We start from the raw sequence: 24331 nt of genomic DNA, 5'->3' as shown, positions 1-24331 counted from the left end.
TGTTTCTGGGTGTGTGTGTGTATTTGTGTCAAACGGTCCCCACGCCGTCGCTTTTGTTCCCCGCACGATCACGGGCTTTTCTCTTTCAAATCGTGGGTTTACAGTACTTCGCTCGACGCGTGTGTGTGTGTGTGTTTTTTTGCAGTCTCTGGTTAGAGCTTCCTTTTTGTTTCTGGACGGGTGGCAAGGTTGTTTTTGTATTGTCTGGATGCAAAGTCTGTCTGTCTGGAGACAGAGGCGGAAGGGAAACCCGCACATTTTTCTTTCTCGCCCCCTTCCCCCCCCCACCCCCATCCCCAGCTCCAGAGTCTCTCCTCCTCCTCCTCATTTATTTATTTATTTCCAGGGACTTCGCTCTTTTGCAAACACCCCTGAAGGAACGAAATCACGTGAGGCTCCCAAAAGGGGGCGGGGCTTTTTGTCCGGAGGAAAAGAGGTGGGGGAGGAAGAGGAGGAGGAGGGGGAAGGGCCATTTTGTAGATTTCTCCCTCCCTCCCTCTTTCAGTAGCCCGGCAGAAAAGAGAGAGAGAGGAGACGAGAGAGACACGGTTGCCCAGAGAATCTCTCTGCCTTTGGAGAGAGATATATATTTATCTATACTGTGTATATTTATATGCATATATTTAAACATTCCAGTCTGATCAGTGTAAGTGAGGCGAAAAGGGGGGGCGGCGTCGGTTCCTCCCCCCTTTGCTTCTCCTCTCTCTTTTCTCTCTCCCCATCCGGTCTTTCGCTGCCTCGGTGCGCCCCTCTAGAAAGGATCCGGGGATCAGGTAGGGCTCGTATACTTTCCCTCTCCGAAATCTGTGTGTGTGTGTGTGTGTCCCCTTTTTTAATTAGCATTATTTGCTCCTGGGAACTCCCCCGCTTGCTTTCCCCGGCGCCTTTTCCCTCCTTTCCCTTTGTCACTCCTTCTCTCTCTCTCTCTCTTTCTCTCCCTTTCCTCTTTCCTTCTCTTCTCTCCCCCCCCCCCTCACCCTGCCTGGCTTTCAAGATGGCCGATCTTTTCTCTCTCTCTCTTTCTCTCCCTCTCTCTCTCGAAATTTTGCCAGCCCCTCTCCGGCTCCGAGGAGCCCGCCTTTGTTGTTGTTGTGGTCGCGGGTTACTTCCCCCTTCCCCAAACCGGGAAAGGGGGTACCTCCGGAGGCTCTCCAAAGAGGTCTCCTCGGGGTTCCCCCTTTGGAAAGCCCAGCTGCCCCCCGGGACCCCCTTTCCCTTGTGTGTGTGTGTGTGTTTGTGTGTCTGCGTCGTCGTCCCCCATCGCAACTCAGGAGGCCGGCGGCCAGCGTGGCTCCCTTCCCCGGCCCAGGGCTGCCTCTCCTCGGCTGCTGCAGCCACCAGCTCCGGCTTCCCCGGAGAGGCCTTTTCTCCTTCGCTTGTGCGTCTGGGCGGCGTGTGGGTATGTTTTTGTGTGTCTGTGTTTGTGTGTGTGTGTAAAGGGCGATCGTGGTTTTGACAGCCAGCATCTTGCAGGCTACGGTGGAAAAAGACTCTCCCTTGGTGTGGAGCTCGAGAGATCCACTCCTTTAGATCTCGAGAGATCCAAATGTCAGGCGATCCAGGGAGCCCCAAAGAGAAATGCGCACGCGATGGCTGCTCCGGGCGCGCAGCAGCAGCAGGCCCGGGTGATTTGGAGAGGACTGGGATTTATATTGTAAAAAACAATCTATCATATAAAAAAGGGGGGGCAAGAACCACAACATGGCGCGCAGGATGTTGTGGAGAGCGTTGTTTGTCTGGTGTGTGTGTGTGTGTGTGTGTGTGTGTGTGTGTGTGTGTAAGTAAATGGTAGGGGGGAAAAGGACATATTTCTTTTGCCTCGTGTTTGAACCAGCAAGGTGAGGACGTTGATGGTGCTTCCTTTGGCCCCAGACGGAGGGGGTTTAAAAGTCTGATCTGGGGAACTCTAGAGCCAGAAAAGGGGTGTGTGTTTTTCTGTCATTCCCCCAAATCACATGGGAATATGGTTTATTTTGCGGGGTGTGTGGGGGTGGGGTGAGGTTCGACAACATAGTTGTTTCCAAATGCGGGGAGGGGGTGGGAAAGCTGATCGGGCTGGGGCAGTTTGAGCCTGGAGATGCCAGAGCTACATTTTTGTTGTTGTTGGTTGTTGTTGTTGTTGTTGTTGTTGTGGTTAGCTGTCGCGATGTTTGGCGAATGGACGAAATAAGGGAAGTAGGTGGGGATTGTGTGTGTGTAAAATATGAATGAGAGAACAGCTGTAGTGGAAAAGCCATACCACTACATATTTTTCACTGTGTGGCTACATATATAAGAGCAGAATCCTATGGATGTCTGCTAGGAACACTTCAGGGTTTAATGTCTGCTTAGAACAACACCTAAACTCCCACCCACCCCACATCAAACCCCCCCCAATTACTGCCTTTATTTTCTTTTTAAAAAGACACCTGGTAGTACTGTAATTTAATTAGCCAGTTGCTCTTTTACGCCCTTACAAAAATAGGATGCAATGTCAGAACAGACATGAGAGTGGGCTTTCAGAAAAGTACCTTCTCCTACTCTCAGCTTGTGATGGTTCATTCATTTCTGCCCCACTAAGGGTGGTGGGTGGGAGGAACTTCTCCTTGGTCATCGGATCAAAATCGTATTTCCCTCCAAAATTCTGATTTCCTCTTTGTAAGCCCCTTCAAAGAAACTTCTGGTATGTAGCTCCAGAATTCAAGGAAGGAAGGCGTCCCATTGTCTTCTCTGGAGTATAATAAAAGCAGGCCTTTTCTAGAGGGCTGGGAAGAAGCACTTTTCTGGATTTTGCATTCCGTATTAGCTTCTAGAATGCAAGGAGGAAAGGATGGTCACCACCTCTATATTTTACTCCAGAATGGAAAAGACACCGTTTTCAATGTGGGCCTTTAGACGGAAGAAGTGACCTTCCTTCCAAGTAATTTGCCTCTAAATTCTGGGAATCCAAAACGGGAATTTCAAAAAACGGGAGGTTCTAGGATGCAAGGAAGGGGAGGGGGCCATCCTGCTTCCAGAAATGTCCGAGGAAAATTAAGGATTGGATTTCCATATGTCTAATTTGCTGGGGGTTTCAAGGACAGGTTTCTGTTCCAAGCCTTCATATAGAACATTCCCCTCTAGCAGGCATGTCAAATCTGCGGCCCTCCAGATGTTTTGGACTACAATTCCCATCCTCCCCAACCACTGGTCCTGCTAGCTAGGGATCATGGGAGTTGTAGGCCAAAACATCTGGAGGGCGGCAGGTTTGACATGCCTGCGGCCTCTAGCATTCCAAGATAAGTTCCTGGAGAACTCGAGAGAGGGGTAAGATAGGGATCAATCCAGATAAAGTTCAGCACCGCTCAATGTCTGTTTAAAAATGCTTAATTTATTGCTCGGAACTTTTTTTTTAAATAGAAATGCTTCTGCCTCAAAAGTCTAAAGAGAGAACCGCTTTCAACCTTCCTCGTGCCTTGTCTCATTTTTCTTCCTTTAAATGTCATCGGAAATCTTTGGCTTAAAAATGATAATTAATAATTCCCCACCTTCAGATTGCTTAAAAGTCCTTCGCGAAAGTGGTGGCAAGGGGAATAGGAGGAGAGGCTGTTTTATTCCTCCTTTACAGTATTATCTTCCTTTTCTCTGTTCTGGAACAAGGTCATTCTCTCAATGTCTCCTGACGCCTGCCCGTCGTACTTAACCCTAACCTTGCAGTGTAGGCCACACAAACGGAGAGAGAGAGGCTGGCGTTTAGGCGGAGAAACGGTGCCGGGCAAAGCTTGTGCGTTTTTCTCTGTTTTGCCGTTGTGTTAGCGCGACGAGGATGGAGAGTCCTCTCAAGTTCAGATCTTAGGTTATAGACTGGGCTTTGTCGTTGAAAAGAGGATTCCTGCATTGCAGGGGGGTTGGACTAGATAACCCCCCCCCAAAAAAGCTGCAATTCTATGGGAAGGATGGAGTGAAGGATCAGTTCAAAGCGCTGTCCTGGGAGCGGAGCTTCTTAGTCTCTCTGCCGGTGGATTTCACCCTCCAAGCGTCCCCCTCCCGCTTCGCATCTCAGCTCCCAGAAGTTGCCCAGGGGTAGGGTGTCGGCAGCCCGGGGTACCTGGCGCCCCGCCCCCTTTCTACGCTTCCCAAGAGGCATCTGGTTCGGCACGGTGAGAACAGGCTGCTGGGCTCGATGGCGGGCCTTCTTTGGTCGGATCCAGCAGAGGTCTCCTCAAGTTGCCTTCCTTATGAAGGTGCTTGGATTTGGGGGGCGGGGCGGGGCGGGTCGCGGGACAAGATGGGCATCTTCTGCCCCCACTTAAGATTGAGCACCGTCCGCTGATGGCGAAAGGGTCGCCGTTTTCCCTGCGCAGCGGCCGTGCGAATCCTAAGCGCCTTCCTGCCCTGGCCTTTGGCCGCGCAAGAGCGTTTCCCGCAGGATCGCGTGCGCTCTTCTTATTCCATGTGGTGCTTGCAGGAGCGCCTGTGGCAGCGCAATCCTATGCACAGCCCTACACAGAAGTACAAATTGGCTTACTCCCAGGCCAGAGTGACATTATAGTGTGACATAAAGGATGCCAGCCCAGCGCTCTCCTCCTTCCTCAACCCATTGACATGGGAGTAAGTCGCGCTGCGCACAGGGAGATTTGCTCATGAGGAAACACTGGCCAGGATCGCGCCGAAAGCAGCCACCCTCCCTGCCCATCAGAGAGGCGAGGGTCGGAGCTGATTTTGGCTTGGCATTTGGGGGGGTGCAGTCCAAAGGAAGAGGGCGCCCCTCCTTTTCCTGCTCCTTGGACTGGCGTGTATTTAAATCGGCGCCGAGACCCAGTCTTGCTCGCGATGGGGGTGGGTGGGTGGGTGGGTTTGTTGTGTCTCGCTGGCGGTTTGTTGAGTCTGCTTTGGAGAGCGAGTTGCCTTTTGAACCCACGTGGGATCGAGAGAGCTGATGGCTGCAGGGAATCCTCTTGGGCTCGAGGGAGATCGCTTCTGAGAGCGCGTGCAGCGGGGCTAGGGTGGCGCGCGTCCCAGCTGTGGAAAGGTTAGGATTTTAGGACCTCTCTCATGCCTACAGAAGGGAAGCATCAGACTCAGGTATTTCCCCTGCTCCCCGGAGGTCAAGGCCATCGATTCAATACAGGCTTAACTCCCAATCTTTCCAGATTGCAATTTTATAGTCTCAAATCCCACCCCATCCTTTGAAATCCACTTGGGAGTTTGTTTTTGTTTTTTGAAAGCGTCTCCAAGATCTAGCCAAAGTTAGGCGTTTTAAAACACCCCATTGACTTCAGTGGGAGCGTATTCCTTATTTTTGTTTTGGAGATTTATACGCCGCCTTTCGATGGAATGATGGCGGGTTGTAATGCGAAGTAATGCGAGTAGCTGGAGCTGCGCAGGCTGGTCTAGATGTTCGCGTCTAAGGCATCAACTGGGAATATCCCAATAGCTTTGATTCAGGGCTAAAGGGCATGAGTTTTGCGGATAGGTATTCTGTTCTAGGTTGTCAATTCGCCTTCAGCTTGGACAACAAATCCCAGTGCTCCAGTAAACCGGGAGGCCTTGACTGGAGAGCGCAAGCTTAGGAATACATCTGGAGATGTAATGAACACCCGAATCTGTTTCCTTCGCCGAATTCTAGAAGCTAATAAAATGAAGGGACTGTCCTTGAATTTCTATGTGGTGCACAGAAAACCGGCCTCTTCCCAGCGCTGAAATCAATAAGAAGATCTAGAGAAATAGATTGTTGCACAGGGATAGGGGTTGCGTCGTGCAGAGATCAGTAGAATCTGGAATGGACGGGTTCTAGACTGGATTACTGGATGCTAAAGAAACATTTGGGGGGGGCGCGTGGAGTGTTTGCCACAGTTGCCTGGTGAAATATTACATACACTCTCACGGGGAACCTCGGAACTTGTTTCAAAGGGCCCTTCTTGGGTCCCTGAGCATATGAAGCAATGAAGAGTGGCTCTGAGCACATGCAGAGTGCCCGTTGACTATTGAGTAATCGCTGTCCGCATACATCTTAGAGGAAAATGTCAGGCAGTCTGAAACCCTGGCCAATTTAAAAAACAAAAACAAAAACAGCAACAACTAGGCAGTGACCAGGAGGCATTAAATAAACCATCTGAAAGATCCTTTCACTCCACCCGCTTGTTTTCTCGTTTATTTAGGGATCTAAGTATTATATATTTCGCAAACGGCTCGGTGGTCCTCAAATTTCTAGAGGCTTGCCTTGGAGTTGGGGGGCTGCGGGTGAGAGTGACAAGGGGGCGTTGCCCTAAATTTACAGATCTGAATCTAAGCTCGGTATGGTTTCTTACGTTGCCCCTCCAGACTCACTTTTCCAAGAGTCCCGGCCCCGATGGTGGGAACTGTATTCCAAACCACCTGGAAGAGGCACCAGGTTGGCGCAAAAATAGTAGTAACCTTGACCGGGATTAGGGAGAAGAGTTTTCGGGCTTCGGGGAAGTCGGAGCCCCGGGGAAAATTTTAAAATAAAAGGAGGATTAAAGACATGTGAATGCTAACCTTTATACTGGGGAAGAGACCAGTGTATTAGGATGCAATTCGGTGCATAGGTAGGACAACTTGGAGCCGTTGATGCGCAGCGCAATCCTATGCCTCTCTACTCAGAGGTAAGCCGGAATGAGTTCAGACACTCTTTCCAGCTAGGTGTATAGGATGGGAGCGCAAAAACCCGGATTGCAGCCAGGGCTGGCTGCAGTCTTATGCACACTTACATGCGTTGCTGGGTCCCCCCCCTTTTGAAATAGACCTTCGTAGGATCTGCTACGCCTCAAGCGCTGCGCTGTTCTGAAGATCCCTCCGTTTTCTCCCTTCCTGGTTGGCTGCATCGAGCAAAACAGGCTTTCCAAAGTTTGCAGGCTTATAGAAGGAGGCTGCCTCCCGCCCATTCACCTGGAAGAAATCCTTGCTATTTTATCCGAAGGTTGCCTTTTTAGAGCAAAACCCCACTTTCTTTAAACTCAGCGGGACGTGCTTCGGAACGGGGGTGCAAACTTGAATTAAATATTGTGGGGGCCCAGGTAAGCCCCGCACCGCATAATCGATCACATGATTGTGGGGGCTGAAGTTGGCTGCTATGCTTCGGAATCCACAGCTGCGCGCTGTCTGGCAGCGTTTTCTGACCGATCCTCCTGTCCTTTTTTAAGCAAATAAATAAATGCCCAAATGGAGCCCCTTTTAAAGGATTAACAATTGCAGGAAGGCACGATCTGTCTGCAGCTGTTCCCCCCTGCTAGATTCTGCAAATGTATTCGTTGAATGTATAGCTTGACTGTGGAGCTGACCGGACACAGATCTGTTCAGCTTCTGCAATGTTACAAGATGATGTTGGACTGCAACCATCATCCTAGCCCATTGGCCGTGTTTGGTTGGGGATGCTGGGAGCTGGTGGCGGGGGTCAGAGATTTCCAGTCCCTAGCGGTGCAGTGATAATGTCCCCTCGCCCCCCCCGCCCCCCCAGTACCCACTGTTTTGTCTGTCTCCGCCGCTGGATATTTTCTCGAAGCGCTGAGCTTCGTTTTCATAGGGAGTAGTTCTAGTAGAGTAGAGAGTGCTTCTGAGCACGTGCAGAAGGCCTTTCCTTTCAGGGCCCGTGTAACCAGACCTTGATTGTAGCGCATCAAGAATTAGAATTGGACCCAAGACGAACGATCCAACTTTGGGGGATCATGAGCACTCCTTGGAGGGAAGCCGTTTTTAAAATGAAAATTGACCACTGGTGACCCCAAAGGGAGGGTTCACCTTAATTTCCACACCCGCACCTCCATTGCCCCTGTCCTCTGGGGAGCATAAAATCTGCGATGGTGGCCTGTTTGCAAAAATTTATTGGTTTCCCCCGACACACGGACCGATTTCATTTTTCATGTTTTCATTTTTTGCCTGTGTAGGATTTTGGCTTTCTTCTTTTCTAATCTTGAGCCGTTTGCCTGTTTCAGGAGCTAAATAATGTATTGCAAAGTAGGTGAAAAGGGCGGGCCAGCAATATTTCACTAAAAGTCCCTTCTGTAAATCGGAAGAAAACCCAAGTCTGTGTAACGGGACTTTAAGCGGAAACATAAGCATGTTTACTCAGAAGTAAGCCCCCTCTGAGTTCAATAGGAGTTGCTTTGCAGGCTTCCTTTGGGGGTAATAAATCTGCAGCAAAAGCCCCTACCTGGGGGTGGGGGGTGGGGGAAGCCAGTGTGGTGGAGCGGTTAATGCGCTAGCCTAGGAGCCAAGAGATCCGGGTTTCAATACCCATTTGCCCATGAAGCTCGCTGGGTGACCCTGGACCTGCTACAATCTTTCAGTTTAACCAGATTTACAATGTTGCTGTGCGGGGAGAACCAAGCGCCTTGCAAGAAAAGCCGGGTATAAATGTAAATAAATGTAATAATAATAATAATAATAATAATAATAATAATAATAATAATAATAATAATAATAATGGCAAGCACATACTTTTCGCATTGGAACACGAGGAATTCCTAGAGCAGTTGTGTGCATGTCTATTTAAAAGTGAAGGCAGCGAGTTCAATCGGTTACGTATAGCCTGTTAAGCGTGTACAGGATTGCATTTCTTAAAAGTGCATAACTCTGGCTGAGCTGTCAGGGAAGTCCCGGCGCAGGCGATGTTTGTGAGAAGGTGCGCCAGCTTTCAGGCTCTGCAGAGCTCCTCTTCAGGCAGTCTGCGGTTAGGGGACTGTACCTGTTTCTCTCCCTTGCTGGTGCTCCTGCGCTTTCAGCAGTACTTGCGCAGCAGCACATCAGGTGGAAGGAAGCTTTCTTCATTTCTTATTCTTCCTGACAAAAATTCCTTCCCTCTAAAGCATTTGGGGAGCGGAAGTAAATCAACAACACGCGATCCCTCAAATCAGGGTGCACAACTAAGGGTTTGCCACCATGCAGTGTAACCCCTAAACCAAGGAGACGCAGGGGTACACCCACCCACCCAAACATGTGTACAAGGGACCATTTAAAGGAGCCCGATTTATTAAATAAATATCCTATGCACATAATTACTCCGAAGCCCAATTGTGGCCAGTAGGTCATACTTCCGGGTAAGCGTGCGTAAAATTGCGTTGTTAGGATCCGTTTTCCTGAGCGAGCGAGATCCTGCTGAGATCCGCCCTTTTTGGAGCGGCAGCAGTCGAGACCTCCTCTCTGCCCATTTTATTGGGAAGGAAATCTCATTGCCTCCTCTCCGATGGGACGTTTCTCCCTGCCCAGGAAAGTGGTCGTGAGATGGTTTGCAAACTTGAGTGGGTGGCGTCCGTCTGCATCGTCCATGAAAGGCTGGCTTGGTGACTTGAGGTCGCCTTATTCTTAGCTAGCCAAAAGTCAAAAAGAAAAGACCATTCTGAGCACCGACAAAAGAGAGAGAGAGAGAAAAGTCGATTGATTTTAAGCTGCTCCACAGCCCATTCAACAAAAGAATCTTGCCAGAAAATAAGATGGGAATGCGTTCTCAGGTTTAAGCGTAAAATGATAGTTTAGCCTGAAAAGACGGTTGTTTGTCTTTCTAAACGTCTGGCTTTCTAAACGTTAAAGCAAGTTACAAGTTTCATAAGAGACAATTCTGCTCAGCTTTCCATACAACTCTTTCTCGTGGGCTGCAGCTAAACCCTCCACCCACGCCCCCTGAAGTCTGGGTTGTAAAACAGCCTTATTACTTGGATTTCCTTTCTTTCCAAAGGGAAAAAAATGCTCCTGAGATCCCTTCTCAACAAATTGTCCCCAAGATACTGAAATGCGATTAGGCTGTAAATTTCAAGGATCCTTTGGATGCAGGTTCCCAGCCTGATGCACTTCTAGTTAGAAGCAAACCCCTTTAAGTTCAGTGGGGTTTGCCTCCAGGTAAGTATGCGTATAAGATTTCAGCCTTTAAGCGAAAGCACCTCTGGGAGTTGTGCAAAAGCCTAAGCAATAATTTGGGAGGTTTTGGCTACACATCTGTGCAAATATTTTCCCTGGTTCCTAAGCAAGTTGGGCGAGGGGAGGGGAACCTGGTGCTCTCAGTGACCTAAGAGTAAAACAGCAGGTTGGGGAGAAAAAGAGCAGCATTGGATGGATGCCTCCCAGGCCAGGCGAGTTGATTCACGGGTCATTGATCTGTCTAGCCAAAGGCTGTTTGATCTATCCATTTCCATGCTGGAAAGTCGTGTGGGCTGAAGCACATCTGAAAACTATACAAAACTGGAAGGCTGAGGAAATGGGGAAGGTGGTTTGTTCCCCCCCCCTATTTTATAATTTGTGCGCCACAGGCTGGGTGGGGAGGACGCTCTGTGCTTTTCACCTGCACTTTTGTAAAATATATTCCTACGGTATCTCAAATTGTCTGTGCAATCAATTCTCTGAAATTATCTACTCATCCCTCAATCTGATAAATTTATTTCTTTATGTCTGTCTCTTTTCCATAGTCCCATTTTCCACAGATTTTTTTTCTGTGTGCAAAGGATCTGTTTGATTACTTTAAGATGGGAGCATCACTTGTAGTTTATAACCGTGTGTGTGTGTGTGTGTGTGTGTGTGTGTGTGTGTGTGTGTGTCTGAAGAAACAAATGAACTCCACATCCCAATAATAGACTGGGTGGGAAATCAGCCAAGCTCCTCCTTTTTCTTCCTCTCTTTTGTCTGGAATGAGATTATCCCTTCCTTAAATAATGTCTACATATTCTCATCCTTGATCCGGGATATGCAGTCTTCGGCCCTCCAGATGTTGCTGGTCTCCAACTCCCATCAGCTCCAGCCAGCATGGGATGATGGGAGTTGTAGTCCAGCAACATCTGTGTGGAATAACAGCGGCGATACGTCTTAAATGCATTACAGTAAGCCTGCAGTTTATGCAGGGGGTTGCGTTCCAGGGGTTGCACCTAAAGCAAACATTGCGTACAGCAGGGGTCAGCAAACTTTTTCCGCAGGGGGCCGGTCCACTGTCCCTCAGACCTTGTGGGGGGCCGGACTATATTTTGAAAAAAAATAATGAACGAATTCTTATGCCCCACAAATAACCCAGAGATGCATTTTAAATAAAAGGACATATTCTACTCCTGTAAAAACACCAGGCAGGCCCCACAAATAACCCAGAGATGCATTTTAAATACAAGGACACATTCTACTCATGTAAAAACATGCTGATCCCCGGACCGTCCGCGGGCTGGATTTGGAAGACGATTGGGCCGCATCCGGCCCCCGGGCCTTAGTTTGGGGTCCCCTGGCATACAGTATAGTCAAAACACATTGGTTCAGGGGCGGGTGGGATTGCCCAAGTCACTTTTTCGAGGAATCTTGCTCCTTTTTTAAAATTTATGTTGCCACACGGGCGAGTTAAATGCACATAAATTGCGGGCTTACTATAATTGAATACAAGAGGAAGGTATCCCTCTGTAGAGAGGAATGCGGAGGTTGAGAAATGCTCAGTTGTTGTTTTTTGTGTCAGGTAGGAATGGATCAGGCTGGTTCCATGGTTGTGTAAAGCTATTTCCACTTAGCCTAGAATTGGCTGGTGCAATGCAGGCAGCGGTGGCAGTCGACTGGGGTGGGGACATTCGCCATTCCTCTTTCTTCTATTCCCTTGGTCCATCTTCCTTAACTCAATCAGTTGCACAGTTAGGTAATGCTAGACTTCTGGATTTAAAGGTCTTGTGGGCCACAGCTCATCTTTAGATGATCGTTGCGCTAATTTCACTTCCTGCAAAATGTGATAAGCTAGTCCTGCTGCATTTTTTTTTGTTGGGGGGGGGGAATGAAGTCCTGCTTCTCTTTCCTCTGAGTGGGGCCTTGCACCTCTATCACAAAGTCTTATCCTCATGGCACCATCGAACCTAACTCCTCCAGGTCAGGAGATAGTAAGTAGCTCAAATTAAAATATTCAACTGAACTAGGTCAGGTTGGTGAAGTATGAGAGTCTCCTGGTTTCTCAGTGCTCCTTAAGCGGTTCTTTATGGTACAGGTTTGAAGGGGAGGGTCTTGGACTAGGGGTCGTGAGATTCAAGTTCACATCCCTGCTCAACCGTGAAGGTCACAGGGTGATTTTGCCCCCCCCCATCTCATCTAATCTATTGTGAGGATAATATGCATGGAGGGAAACACCATGTACATTGGCCCTTAACTCATTAGTTTCATATAGTTTTTATTTGATTTTACAGATATAAACTTATAGCAAAATCAATTACAAATCTATATAAAGAGATTACTCTGAATCTCATGACTTCCCCCCATCCTCTCCATGGGTCCTAATGTCAACATTTACAACTGCATATCCATTCATTATCCACATTTTTTCTATCCATCTGAATTATCCATAGTCGTTGTTACCTTACAAGTGAGGTTAAAATCCTGCTAATGTTTTCATCTGCTTACAATGGTCTCCTAAATAAATTACAAATTTTACCCATTCTTTTTAAAGTTTTGGTTCCTGAGCCTTCAAGTTAATTTTGCCATTTCTGCATAGTCCATCAACTTGGCTTGCCATTTTCCCCTGGTTGGAATTGTTTTTTCTTTCCATCTCTGGGCTAGTAACATCCGTGCGGCTGTTGTCACATATATAAGTATTCTTTTCTGATTCTTTGGAATCTCGGTACCTATAATTCCTAATAAAAAAGCTTCTGGTTTTTTAACAAACATTATTTTAAACTCCCCCCCCATTTCATCTCTCAGAAAGTTTTTACTACCTTAGATGATCACCACATATGATAAAAGGTACCTTCTTTTTCTTTACATTTCCAGCAGGTATTTGTGCTTGTTCTAGTCCCTCAGCTTATGAACTTAATCCGTTCCGAATGCACATTCGTAGGTCGAAAAGTTCGTAAGTTGAAAAGCAGTTTCCCATAGGAAAAAAAAATCGGAAAAATTCGTAAGTCAACGAAACCTCATTTAAAATTTGTAAGTCGAGGAAACCGCATTTAAAACCGCCAATGGTTTTCGTTCGGATGTAGAAGAAATCTTAAGAGTGCGACCATTTGTCCCATTCGTAAGTTGAAAACATCGGATGTCGAGTAATTCGTAAGTCGAGGGACCACTGTACATTTTTGCTAACTTAGTAGGAGTCAAATACCCCCGGTACATCATTTTCATGCAATTTTATTTCAGTGCACAACATGCTGTAAATTTCAAATCTGTTTTCTATAACTTCTCCCAATCTGCTGTAAAATTAATGAATAAATTAATCCAATACATTAACTGAAAGATATACAATGCTAGCTGGATTGTAAAAGACTGGGGTGAGGAGATCCCATTGGTGGAAACGGGCTATCTTGCAGAGCTGCCATCATATGGGAGGCAGCTAATAAAAGGGCATGGTGCCATACAAAGAGAAAATGTTCCTGAAAAGGAAAGACCAGATGGGAGTCACTGGAGTAGAGTTGAAAGACTTCTCTTCCAAAACCCACTAGTACCTGCTAATTAATTATCTTTCAAAGAGGCTTTCACAGAAATTAATTTCTTTTACAGGATTAATCTGTAAAAAGGGCTGTTGATTGATTAAAATATTTTCAGTTGACTTATCTCCTGGCTTCCCATTAATTCATTTAAAGGAAGAAGCATATTGCAAAAGTCTTGATAGGTTTCTTCTTGAGGAGACCTGCAGTGTTTCTCTGAAGTGTGAGAGGGATTGATAATGCTGTAAATAAGCTGCTCCTTATTGCTAGATAGAAAGGCCGTATTTAGTATTTTCAAAAGAAGCTAAAGGATTTGAATAATTCCCCCCACCTTCAGAATATTTTCACTGGTTTTTCCTCATTTATCTAAAATCTGAACGATTTAAATCTCTGCAATTAAAACTTGTCATTGCTTGTTCTGCCAGTTCAAGTTTGCAGCTCCACAGAGGGAGGTCCTGGGACACTAGACTTTGTGGAAAACCATTTCCCCTTGCTAAAGAAGTTGTGTTTTTTAATTCCAGATATGTGATCTGTTACACCAGTGATGAATAGTGTAGGGAATTCATTCTGCTTATGTTAAAAGATGCGTTTGTCTATCAAATTATGTTTGAAATGTTGGCACGGGGAAAAAACTCTAGGAGAAAGCTCAGCTCAAACTGATTCTGATTCAACATATGGGGGGCAATGCTATGGCAAGATCCAGACTCAGCCAGACTCAACCAGGGTTAAGTCCTCAACCCTGGTGGAACACCCAAAGATACAGTGGCATTGCTGGATGGTTTAAATATCAGAAAGGGTGGTGGTGGAGACAGGAGATAGGGACTACAGTGGAACCTCGGTTTATGAACACCTCAGTTTACGAATTTTCGGTTTACGAACGCCGCGGACCCATCTGGAACGGATTAATTCACTTTCCATTACTTTCAGTGGGAAAGTTCGCTTCAGTTTATGAACGCTTCAGTTTAAGTACTCCGCGGACCGTCTGGAACAGATTAATCCACTTTCCATTACTTTCAATGGGAAAGTTTGCTTCAGGTTATGTACAGACTTCCGGAACCAATTGTGTTCATAAACCAAGGTACCACTGTAGAGAGGGAGAACTTAGGCTAGATCCTAAGGCCATTCATCTTGGTTACATAATCTGGCAACACATAAGCATTTTGAAGTCTTGTTTTCCCTCTGCGAGGCTTAAGCAGAACAGCAGCCCCACTGCTGAAGTTTGGATCTGGCTTAACTTTAGACTGGCTTAACTTCCACGGTTTTTCTTTACACCAGCTTCTTGTACATAGGATTGTAGTAAAATAAAAAAATTCCTTCAGTAGCACCTTAAAGACCAACTAAGTTTTTATTTTGGTATGAGCTTTCGTGTGCATGCACACTTCTTCAGATAGTTAGTTGGTCTTTAAGGTGCTACTGAAGGAATTTTTTTATTTTACTTCGACCCAGACCAACGCGGCTACCTACCTGTAATAGGATTGTACTGTATATGCACATAGCAAAGGATGCGTTGGGGCTTCAAACCGAAAGGAAAGATAATTCGAAGTGTTTTGTTTTGTTTCGATTTGATTTTTCTGCGGGCAGCAGAAACTGATATAATTTTTCCTAGGGTGAAAAAGCTAACTGAGGGAATTAATTAGTGTAGGGAATGTCTCATAGACTCGAAGTTATGTCATGTATGTATCATGTGGGTTTATAGCATACAGTGGAACCTCGGTTTATGAACACCTCGGTTTATGAATTTTCGGTTTATGAACACCGCGGACCCATCTGGAACGGATTAATTCACTTTCCATTGGGAAAGTTCGCTTCAGTTTATGAACGCTTCAGTTTATGAACAGACTTCCGGAATCAATTACACCCATGCGTTGGGTTAAGTACGCTTCAGGTTGAGTACTCCGCGGACCCGTCTGGAACGGATTAATCCACTTTCCATTACTTTCAATGGGGAAGTTCGCTTCAGTTTATGAGCAGACTTCCGGAACCAATTGTGTTCATAAACCGAGGTACCACTGTATATGTATGTATATGTGACGTGTAATTAATGTTATTTGTTGGGTGTCCTTAGAGAGAGAAACCGATCTTTCCATGTAGCACGAATGAGGTCTTGATTTCTAGCATGAGGATTTTATTAAAACTAGCTTGCGCTGGCTGGCTGGCTGGCTACTTTCCAGCGTTTAATTTCCATTTAAGAAATAAAAGAGCCGTGCTCAGGCAACATGCTCTTAAGCCCCGACCCCTAATTCCAGATGTGTGAGGGCTGAGAAAAAACAGTCTTCACACGCAAACCTCCTTCTCCCATGTATTGGGAGAAAGAGTCGTTCCCCCCCCCCAACAATAAAAGGACTCTTGTTGACATCAGTCTGTCTCGAGAGACAATGGAGTGCGCCTCCGGGGGTGAAGTCAATCCGCTGCAAAGTGACCTCCCTGGGGCACAAGCCTGGGCAGTGTGTATGGAGGTCCTGGGTTGCCCAGACGACAAGACCCCCCCTTCTCTTCTTCACATGCAGGGGAAGTCTAACTCACCAAGGGTTTTGGGACCCATTGCCTACCCTCACCTGGTTTAGCCAGCCAGTCGAAGCCATTCCCGGGGTGTGGCTACTGTCGCATGCTGACGGCTCCCAGAAGCCGCAGGTGAGAGCTGAGTGCAGGGTGGGGACCAAAGGTCGACAAACTACCCCCCAGAGGAGCACAATGTGTCCTCCACTATACTATCCCTCCCCTAACACCTCACATATCCCCATAGAAGTTCTAAGCCTAGTAAGCTGGATAGCTCAGTTGGTTAGAGCAGGGGTCAGCAAACTATTTCAGCAGGGGGATAGTCCCTCAAACCTTGTGGAGGACCAGAGTATATTTCGGGGGGGGGGATGAACGAATTCCTATGCCCCATAAATTACCCAGAGATGCATTTTAAATAAAAGCACACATTCTACTCCTGTAAAAACACCAGACAGGCCCCCACAAATAACCCAGAGATGCATTTTAAATAAAAGGACACATTCTACTCATGTAAAAACACGCTGACCATCCGTGGGCCGGATTTAGAAGGCGGTTGGGCCGGATCTGGCCCCCGGGCCTTAGTTTGTTAGAGCATGGTGCTGATAATGCCAAGATTGCAGGTTTGATCCCCGTAAGCGACAGCTGCATTTCCCTTCATTGCAGGGGGTGATTCTCAGGGTCCCTTTCAATGATGCAATTCTATGTTCAGGGCTCACTTTAAAGCCCATTCCCCCTGAATTTGAGATAATGGGGAGCTAGTTATGATAATCAAGAGTGGCATTCTGCACATGTTCAGGTACATTTTTTCTTTTAAGTGCATCAGTTGCAATTGCATGTTCTTTGTCGCAATTCCGGCGTGCCAACGGTTCCGAGAACTGATGGGCTTTTACTAAAACTCTTTGCAGTAAACCGGACCGCCCATTCGCAGTTTCTTTGCCTGCTACCTTTGACAACATTTGCAGACGGAAGGAGCGAATTTCTTGCCGTGGAGGAGGAGAGGAAGGGGGGCTGCGGGGAAGAGAATAGATTGCAAAAGCAGACGTCTCCCAGAAAATAAAAATGAGGAGGGAGGGAAGGGGAAAGACACACAATCTAGAGAATAGGGGGGGGGGCTCCCAAGGGTACCAGATAGGGGAATTGCGTTTCAGGACCACAAAGATGCAATGTAATCGGCTGGATTTCTCTCCGGTGCTGGCATCCTGCCATCTGGAGCAGCCATGTAACTATAGAAACTGGCAGGCTGCCTTACACCAATCAGGAAATGTAACAACACCTGAGAATGCAATGGAGAGAGCCACTTTGTTGATGCTGTGATGGGAGGGAGCCAGCCAGCCCGCCATTCCTTCTTTGCTGTTCCTATTAAGTGAAATTAGGGGAAAGCTGGGGGGGGGGAGAGATAATTGTGAAGTGGGGAGGGGAAGAGCTCATGGGCGAGGTGGGGTGTCTCTGTCCCCCAAGGAAATTGTGGAATGGAATGTGTGTGTGTGGCAAGTAAGATTTAGCGGGTTAGAAGCAGGAGAAGCAGTAGAGTTGTAAGGGAACCCGAGGGTCATCTAGTCCAACCCTCCGCAATGCAGGAATCTTCTGCACAATGTGGGGCTCGAACCCATGACCCTGAGATTAGGAGTCTGCCAACTGAGCTATCGCAGCTTCCAGTCTTAGGGACCTTTGTGGCTGATAGGTTCCCATGAAACAATGGGTGGTATTCAACTGTTTCCATCAGAGTAGACCCATTGAAAATAGTGGACAAAATGAATTCCTGTGGAACTACTCTGAGTAAAACTTAAGTTTGAATACCACCCTCTGAAACGAAGATGGGTTTTGATTTTTGATTCCCCCCCACCAAATTAAATCACTGGCTGTGTGTCTCTCTTTCTCTGTTTCCCCTCCAACCCTTCAAGTTAAGTTATTTTTTTGTGCTTGTTAAATTTTTTTAAAAAATAATAATTTTAAAGCTAGACATTGGAGGGAAAAGAGGGATGAAAGCATGTGTGCTTGTAGCAGAGGGCAGAGGGCCTTCTTGGTAGTGGCGCCTGCCCTGTGGAACACCCTCCCATCAGATGTCAAGGAAATAAACAACTATATGACTTTCAGAATGTATCTGATGGCAGCCCTGTTTAGGGAAGTTTTTAATGTTTGATATTTTATCGTGTTTTTAATATTCTATTGGGAGCTGCCCAGAGTGGCTGGGGAAACCCAGCCAGATGGGCAGGGTATAAATAATGAATTCTTCTTCTTCTTCTTATTATTATTACTCCTCCTAAACCTGGGAATGCATGTGGCAGAGGTGGAAATAAGTGTGTCTATATCAGGCATCCCCAAACTGCGGCCCGCCAGATGTTTTGGCCTACAACTCCCATGATCCCTAGCTAACAAGACCAGTGGTCAGGGATGATGGGAATTGTAGTCCAAAATATCTGGAGGGCCGAAGTTTGGGGATGCCTAGTCTATATTGTGTTTTGCAGACTTGTCACAAAACCCCTAACTCCCTGCTTTTGGGCAGTGCTTATATCATAGGGAAGGCACGGAGAGGGACTCTCTGTCCTTTACGGCCCCTTAATTTTTATTTTTATGGGGATTTAACTTGTTGATCTGAAATCTGTTACCAAGATCACTTCTTTTTAAAACACACACACACTCACACTCACACTCACACTCATCCTTTCCCCTCTCTTTGTCATGAAAGTTAATGTCTCTTTATAAACTATTTCCAATGGTTGTGGGATTCTGCTAATTCCTATCCACCCCAGCCTACGGTTTACTCTGAAGAAGACAATGCCAACTTTCTTAACATGGCTCTTATTTTCCTAAGGGAAAGCAATAAATAAGGGTGCAGGAAGCATAGAATGTGATTTCCCCCCAAAAAAGCACGATTTCTTCCTCCATTTTGTGGCGGACTTTGAGCACAGGCCCATGCAGGACCAGCCCTAACAGGCAACTCCCTGGGCAGATGCCATGCATGGAATGTGTTGTGGGTGCCATTTTGTTCCTCACCTCAGGTAGCAAAATGTTGTGGGCTAACTCTGGGCCCATGGCACAAATGTACATTAAATGTACATATACCAATTTATGTGTACGGAAGAAAATTTAGACCAGGTTTCGGTCTCCTGTGAGAAAAGTTTTTTTTAAAAAATGTAAAGGGGAAAAAACCCCCCAAAAATGTGGAAGGGCAAAAGATCCATGTGGGAAAGACCCTTTGAGGAACTTCTTTAAGAAGCGGAAGGGACTACCATGGAACCAGTGACGATATCTCCTAGATTTAGGCTCCGGGAGGGGGAAAGGACGGCAAATTCCCCTGCACCTTTTCTTGGGTGCTCCACACAAAGTGAAAATGGTGGTGCTGTTGGGCCAGAGGGGTGCGGTTGGGGCCTGGCAAATACTAAGTTCCCCCACCCTCTGGAAGCTGCAAGGGGCAGTTTAATAGCTATAAGTGAATGCCAATAGCAAGTGAATGGCAAGTAAAAGGCACATAAGGAGTTTCTCCCAATGGTGTCCTCTATGTGCCCCAAGAAAATTGCGGAGGGGAAAAAAATGAGGTTGGGGGCGATGAGTAAATAAAAATGGAAGCGATATGTGTATCCTAATGGATCAAAACAAAAGGCGTGTATGAGGGAGAGACTCAAAACATCCTTTCCTCACCTCTCTCCCCTAAATTAGCATGTGCGGCTATGTTTGTGGCAATGTTGGCTTGTTTGTTGGCAGTTTAAAGAATCCCAAAACTTGGCTTAACAGGAGTGGTGTGGAGGGGAAAGGGGAGCTTTTTTTAAAACAAGCTGGTTTCCTTGATGAAACCTGAGACCGTCGCCTCCATCGAATTTCATATCTAGACCTTTTGCTGTTGAAACAGACAGAGCGAGCGAAATAATTTCTCCTCCATGCGTACGGCTGCTTGCCTCTTATTCAGCTTTCCTTTCTCTTATGCCTCTCAGGATACGCCCCCTCCCGTATAGGGAGAAAAGGTTGACTTCTGTCCCGAGCTGTTTCTGCTTTTCATCAGCAGATCCTGCGCCCACCTGAAAAGATTTTTTAAAGCAATACAAGAATGGTGCGCCCTTTTTTTTTTTTTTTTGCAAAGAGCTGGGGTATCTGAGGAATCTGTGACCCTCCAAATATTTCTCGATTATGCCTGGGCCTGACGGTTGAGACCAGCAAACATCTGGAAGCCTTGAAATGAAATAGGGCTTCACCTTTTGCAGTTATGTTCTGCCACCATTGCTGATGTAAAATTCAACTAGTTATCTGGCTGGTTTCCATAACATGGATCTGAGGGGGCATTTTATCCTTTGCTTTGGGTGGTGGTAGGAATTGCCCAGGCCCAGAAACGATGCAGGTCTCAAACCAATTTGCAAACACCACACGCTGGTATGGCGTTTCTTTCTTTTTCTTTTTTTCCGTTGCCTGCTTTCCCCATCTTCCTCCTCCTCCTCCTCCCTTCCTTCCCCTCTTCCCCCCCCCCCACCTCCACCTTTGGTAGTTGCAATAATAATCTGGCTTCTTGCCAAGTATAGGCGTTACTATGGAAACAGAAAAGCTGCCTCCGTGAGCCAGGAGGGGTTGTGGCTTCTAATGTCTCCTATTGTATATATTCAGCTGTATATAGTAGAGAGAAAAAGAGGGAGAACTATGATCACAGGATTCCCCCCTTCCTTTAAACCCTTCCTACATTTGATTGTATAAAAACGAGGCTGCATTTCCTGGAAGAAACAGAGAAGGGACGGGGGGGGGGGGGAGAGAGAGAGAGAAAGAAAAGGCCCACACCCCTTTTCCCCATCCTTGAAAACACCCAACATGCTGCTAAATTTCCTCATCAGCCACAAAGGAGAAAGCAACTTATTTTCTTCTTTGCATTTTAATATCGAGAGGGAGGGGATGCTTTCAAAAATGTTTCCCCACCCCTGTTGTTTTCCCCTTCCCCATTTTAAAATGGAGGCCTTGATCCAAGGAGCTGCAAAGGCAGTGGAAGCTGTGGCTCCCCCTTGATGTGCAGAAATAGAGCCTAATTGTGGCACATGAAGGGGGTCCCAATGTGTGTGTGTGTGGGGTCCACCCGTGAAGTTGTTATTGAGGCGCCTGCCATTGCAAGGTGCCATAGAAAGGTTATGGCAGAAGGGGAGGCAGGCCCTACCCAGAGGCTTAAATGTTAATCTGGTAAGGCTACATACATGAGCCTTATGGGACCCTTCCCTCCCTGGCGCCCCCCCCCCCAGCAGACTCTGTTCAGGAGATCCACATGCCTTATTTGTTTCTGTACAATTATTCCACTATGTCGTGTTGACTGGGCCCAGGGATGGCCCAAGACAGTTGGCTGCCTGAGGCAAAGGGCAATACAATGCCCTCCCCTCTCCATTTCACGTAGAGAAGCCAGTTGAATATTTCCTTAACGCAGATGAGGGGGCAGGAGGCTTGTTTAGGATGGGCAATACAGCCTGGGGGGGCACAAACAGCCCTGTCCTCCAGCAGAGGGGAACAGCTTAGGGGTTGGGGCTGAGAAGAACAGCCGCAGTGCTGCTGTCGCCCCCCCAGGACCTGACGCCCGAGGCAGTTGCCTCACTCTGACTAATGAGAGGACTGGCTCTAGGGTTCTGTATAATTACTTTGAGACTTGCTATAGGGTTTTGTTTTAGTCAGTATTGGGGGGGGGGAACCGACTCCCTTTTTCAAATACATTTTCAAAAAAAGATAGGAAGACTACGAAGAGAAGTACGGCAGAAGAACAAACAAAACAGCAGACTCGAGACGGGATCAATGTATTTATCGGTCTGAATCAGGGGGGCAATGGAAGGCTATGGGATTGTTACTGTGCCTGACAGCCAAACTTAACAAATGGCCCAACGTTAAGCCATCCTCTGTTCCATATGCAGGAATGAGACGCGGGTGGCGTGTGGTCTAAACCACTGAGCCTCTTGGGCTTGCCGATAGGAGGGTCGGCGGTTCAAATCCCCGCAACGGGGCTCCCATTGCTCTGTCCCAGCTCCTGTCAACCTAGCAGTTCGAAAGCATGCCAGTGCAAGTAGATAAATAGGTACTGCTCTGGTGGGAAGGTAAACGGCATTTCAGTGCGCTCTAGCTTCTGTCACGGTGTTCTGTTGCACCAGAAGCGGTTTAGTCATGCTGGCCACATGACCCGGAGAGCTGTCGGTGGACAAACGCCAGCTCCCTCGGCCTGAAAGCGAGATGATTGCTGCAACCCCATAGTCACCTTTGACTGGACTTAATTGTCCAGGGGTCCTTTACCGTTACCATATGCGGATATGGGAAAGAAACGCAGCACACAATCTGAAGTTGCAGCCACAGCATCTGACAACATTGCAGGGTGTTCTGGGGGTGGGTGCAGGGCCGTCTTAAGCATACCCAGCGCCCTGGTGCAAAGATCTCTCCGGCAGCCCCCCCCAGTTGCTGGGCGAGGCGAGGCGCTAGCGGCGCCTGATGGCTCGGCGGTGCCCATGGCCTCACTGCTGGCGCAGGGCGTCTCACTCATGGGGCTCTACTGTGGCACCAGCAGCGCCACCGCTGCAGCAGGAGCCAGAACCGGAGCTGTGCTGGGCACGCAGCTGGCCGCTAGCCTGGCCGCCTTCTATGTGCGCTTCCAGCCGGCCCGAGGCAAAGCCAGAGCGGCGCCGGAGCAGCAGCAGCAGCGGCAGCAGTGCCTGGAGATCGTCTTCGTGTTGGCCGAGCAGGATCAGCAGCGCTGGCAAGAAGCCATGCGGGCCATGCCGTGGCTGGCGCTCCCCTTCACCGACAAGCGGCGGAAGGGGGGCGCTGCAGAGCGGAACAGGGTCTTAGTGCCCCAGCTCCGCTCGCTTACCTCCCTGCTCTCCCCTGAGCGGTGCAGCTGGCGGAGGGAAAAGGGAGGCTGCTGCGCAGCTCCCCCACTTGCTGGGGCGCCCTTCAGCGCCCCCTGAGTGCCCAGGCGCCCTGGCACCCCGCGCCACTAGAATCAATGGGCGAGCCGGCCCTGGGTGGGTGCACGTTTTCGCCCTTACGGTTGCAGAGGTGATCTCTGGAAAGGTGTGGCACAAGACCTGGTTGCATATCAGCAGTGAGCTAGTGCCCTTGGGTTAATGTTAATGGAGCACCAAAAATCTATCAAGGATGGATTTTTCACCCCCATTCAGTTTAGCTAGGGATCAACTTGACGCTCTAGAAAAAGCATCTCATTGTATTCAAAATTGTGCCAGATCAGCTTTAGAATAAGTATTTTATGATACTCTTCATCTGGCACCTCAATGATGCATTGGAGTCGGGAAGAGAGGCTTCCCTAGTCTTGCAAATGCTTACAAAAGTTAATTTAACTTGCTGTCACCTAGACTACCCCTCACCCATGCCAGCGAATCTGGCAAGCTACTTTCCTAGCAGGAAAAATATTACTTAGCCGGAACATGTTTGGGGCTTGCAGTTGGTGTATGTTTGCAAGTCTGCTAAAGAATAGTGTCCCAAAAGTCAAAATTCTGTCAGATTATATACTCTCTGCACTGCATTTTTTATTTTATGGATTTATTTAGATTCCTTGGGCTTCCTTTTTTGGAAGAAAAGGTAGGATTTTAAAAATAATTTTCTATGATACCATTACATACTGTATATATACACTGACTTTTTGTATTGGTCCTCTGGGAATTGAAAACCCCCAGTAGTTTGCATGCCCCCCCCCAGCAGTTTGCATGCCCCCCAGCTCTGGGGGCTGCAAAGATATCCCGTCCCCATTGTATCTGATGGCACTACTCAGGATATAATATGGAAAGAGCTTGTTTGTTCCCCAGATGGCTTGCAATCTGCATTTGATAGGCAAGTATACTGAGATCCATGTACAGACTGTGACAGCCCTATGCATACAGGTGTACAGAAGATAGCATCCCAAGTCAAGATTGAAAAAAACCTCCTCTTTTCACTTCAGGGTGTGGGATTGCTCTGAAAGTGTATGAGCAATATCGGGTGAGGTCTCCAAAAACCAGAGAACGAGGAACTGAGCAAGCTTTTTCTGTGGTCAGAGTTTCAGTGACTCTTGTCTTTTATGTGCAGAATTCTTTATTCTTCTTCAGAGGCAGCTTAATAAATGATGCAACCTGAATAACCTGTATAGGACACAAAATTCATTTTTATATATGCATTTAGAAAAGCACAGTTGATACCCATCACTGCCCCTAGGAGAACTCCAAAGCACACAGTTTCTTGCAGCCTGCTCTGGTATCCCGGAATGGATTCAAACTTCAAGAAAGAAGATTCCACCTAAACATTAGGAAGAACTTCCTGACAGTAAGAGCTGTTCGGCAGTGGAATTTGCTACCAAGGAGTGTGGTGGAGTCTCCTTCTTTGGAGGTCTTTAAGCAGAGGCTTGACAGGCATATGTCAAGAATGCTTTGATGGTGTTTCCTGCTTGGCAGGGGGTTGGACTGGATGGCCCTCGTGGTCTCTTCCAACTCTATGATTCTATGAAATATTTGGCTATTGCCACAAATTTTCAGCATGACTGAGGCTGTCTTATTTACCCTGGGTCTTTTTTCTTTTTC

General features: G+C 47.4%; 1 protein-coding gene across 6 annotated transcripts in view; it reads left to right on the top strand.

Moving 5' to 3' along the window:
* Positions 1 to 351: 351 nt before the first annotated feature.
* PCGF2 (polycomb group ring finger 2) overlaps positions 352 to 24331 on the top strand; it is a 39964-nt gene continuing 15984 nt past the window's right edge. For 2 of the 6 annotated variants that reach the window (XM_035137250.3, XM_035137247.3), the window contains exon 1: positions 352 to 773. The gene's annotated coding sequence lies outside the window, so the exon portion shown is untranslated. Of the gene's footprint in view, positions 774 to 990; positions 1400 to 24331 lie in introns of those variants that run through there. The other 4 variants (XM_088656118.1, XM_035137248.3, XM_088656119.1 and 1 more) reach the window with 4 other exon arrangements.

Source organism: Zootoca vivipara, chromosome 12, assembly GCF_965207765.1.
Source record: "Zootoca vivipara chromosome 12, rZooViv2.hap1.1, whole genome shotgun sequence".
Lineage (NCBI taxonomy): Eukaryota > Metazoa > Chordata > Lepidosauria > Squamata > Lacertidae > Zootoca > Zootoca vivipara.
This window is presented reverse-complemented; position numbering and strand designations above follow the sequence as displayed.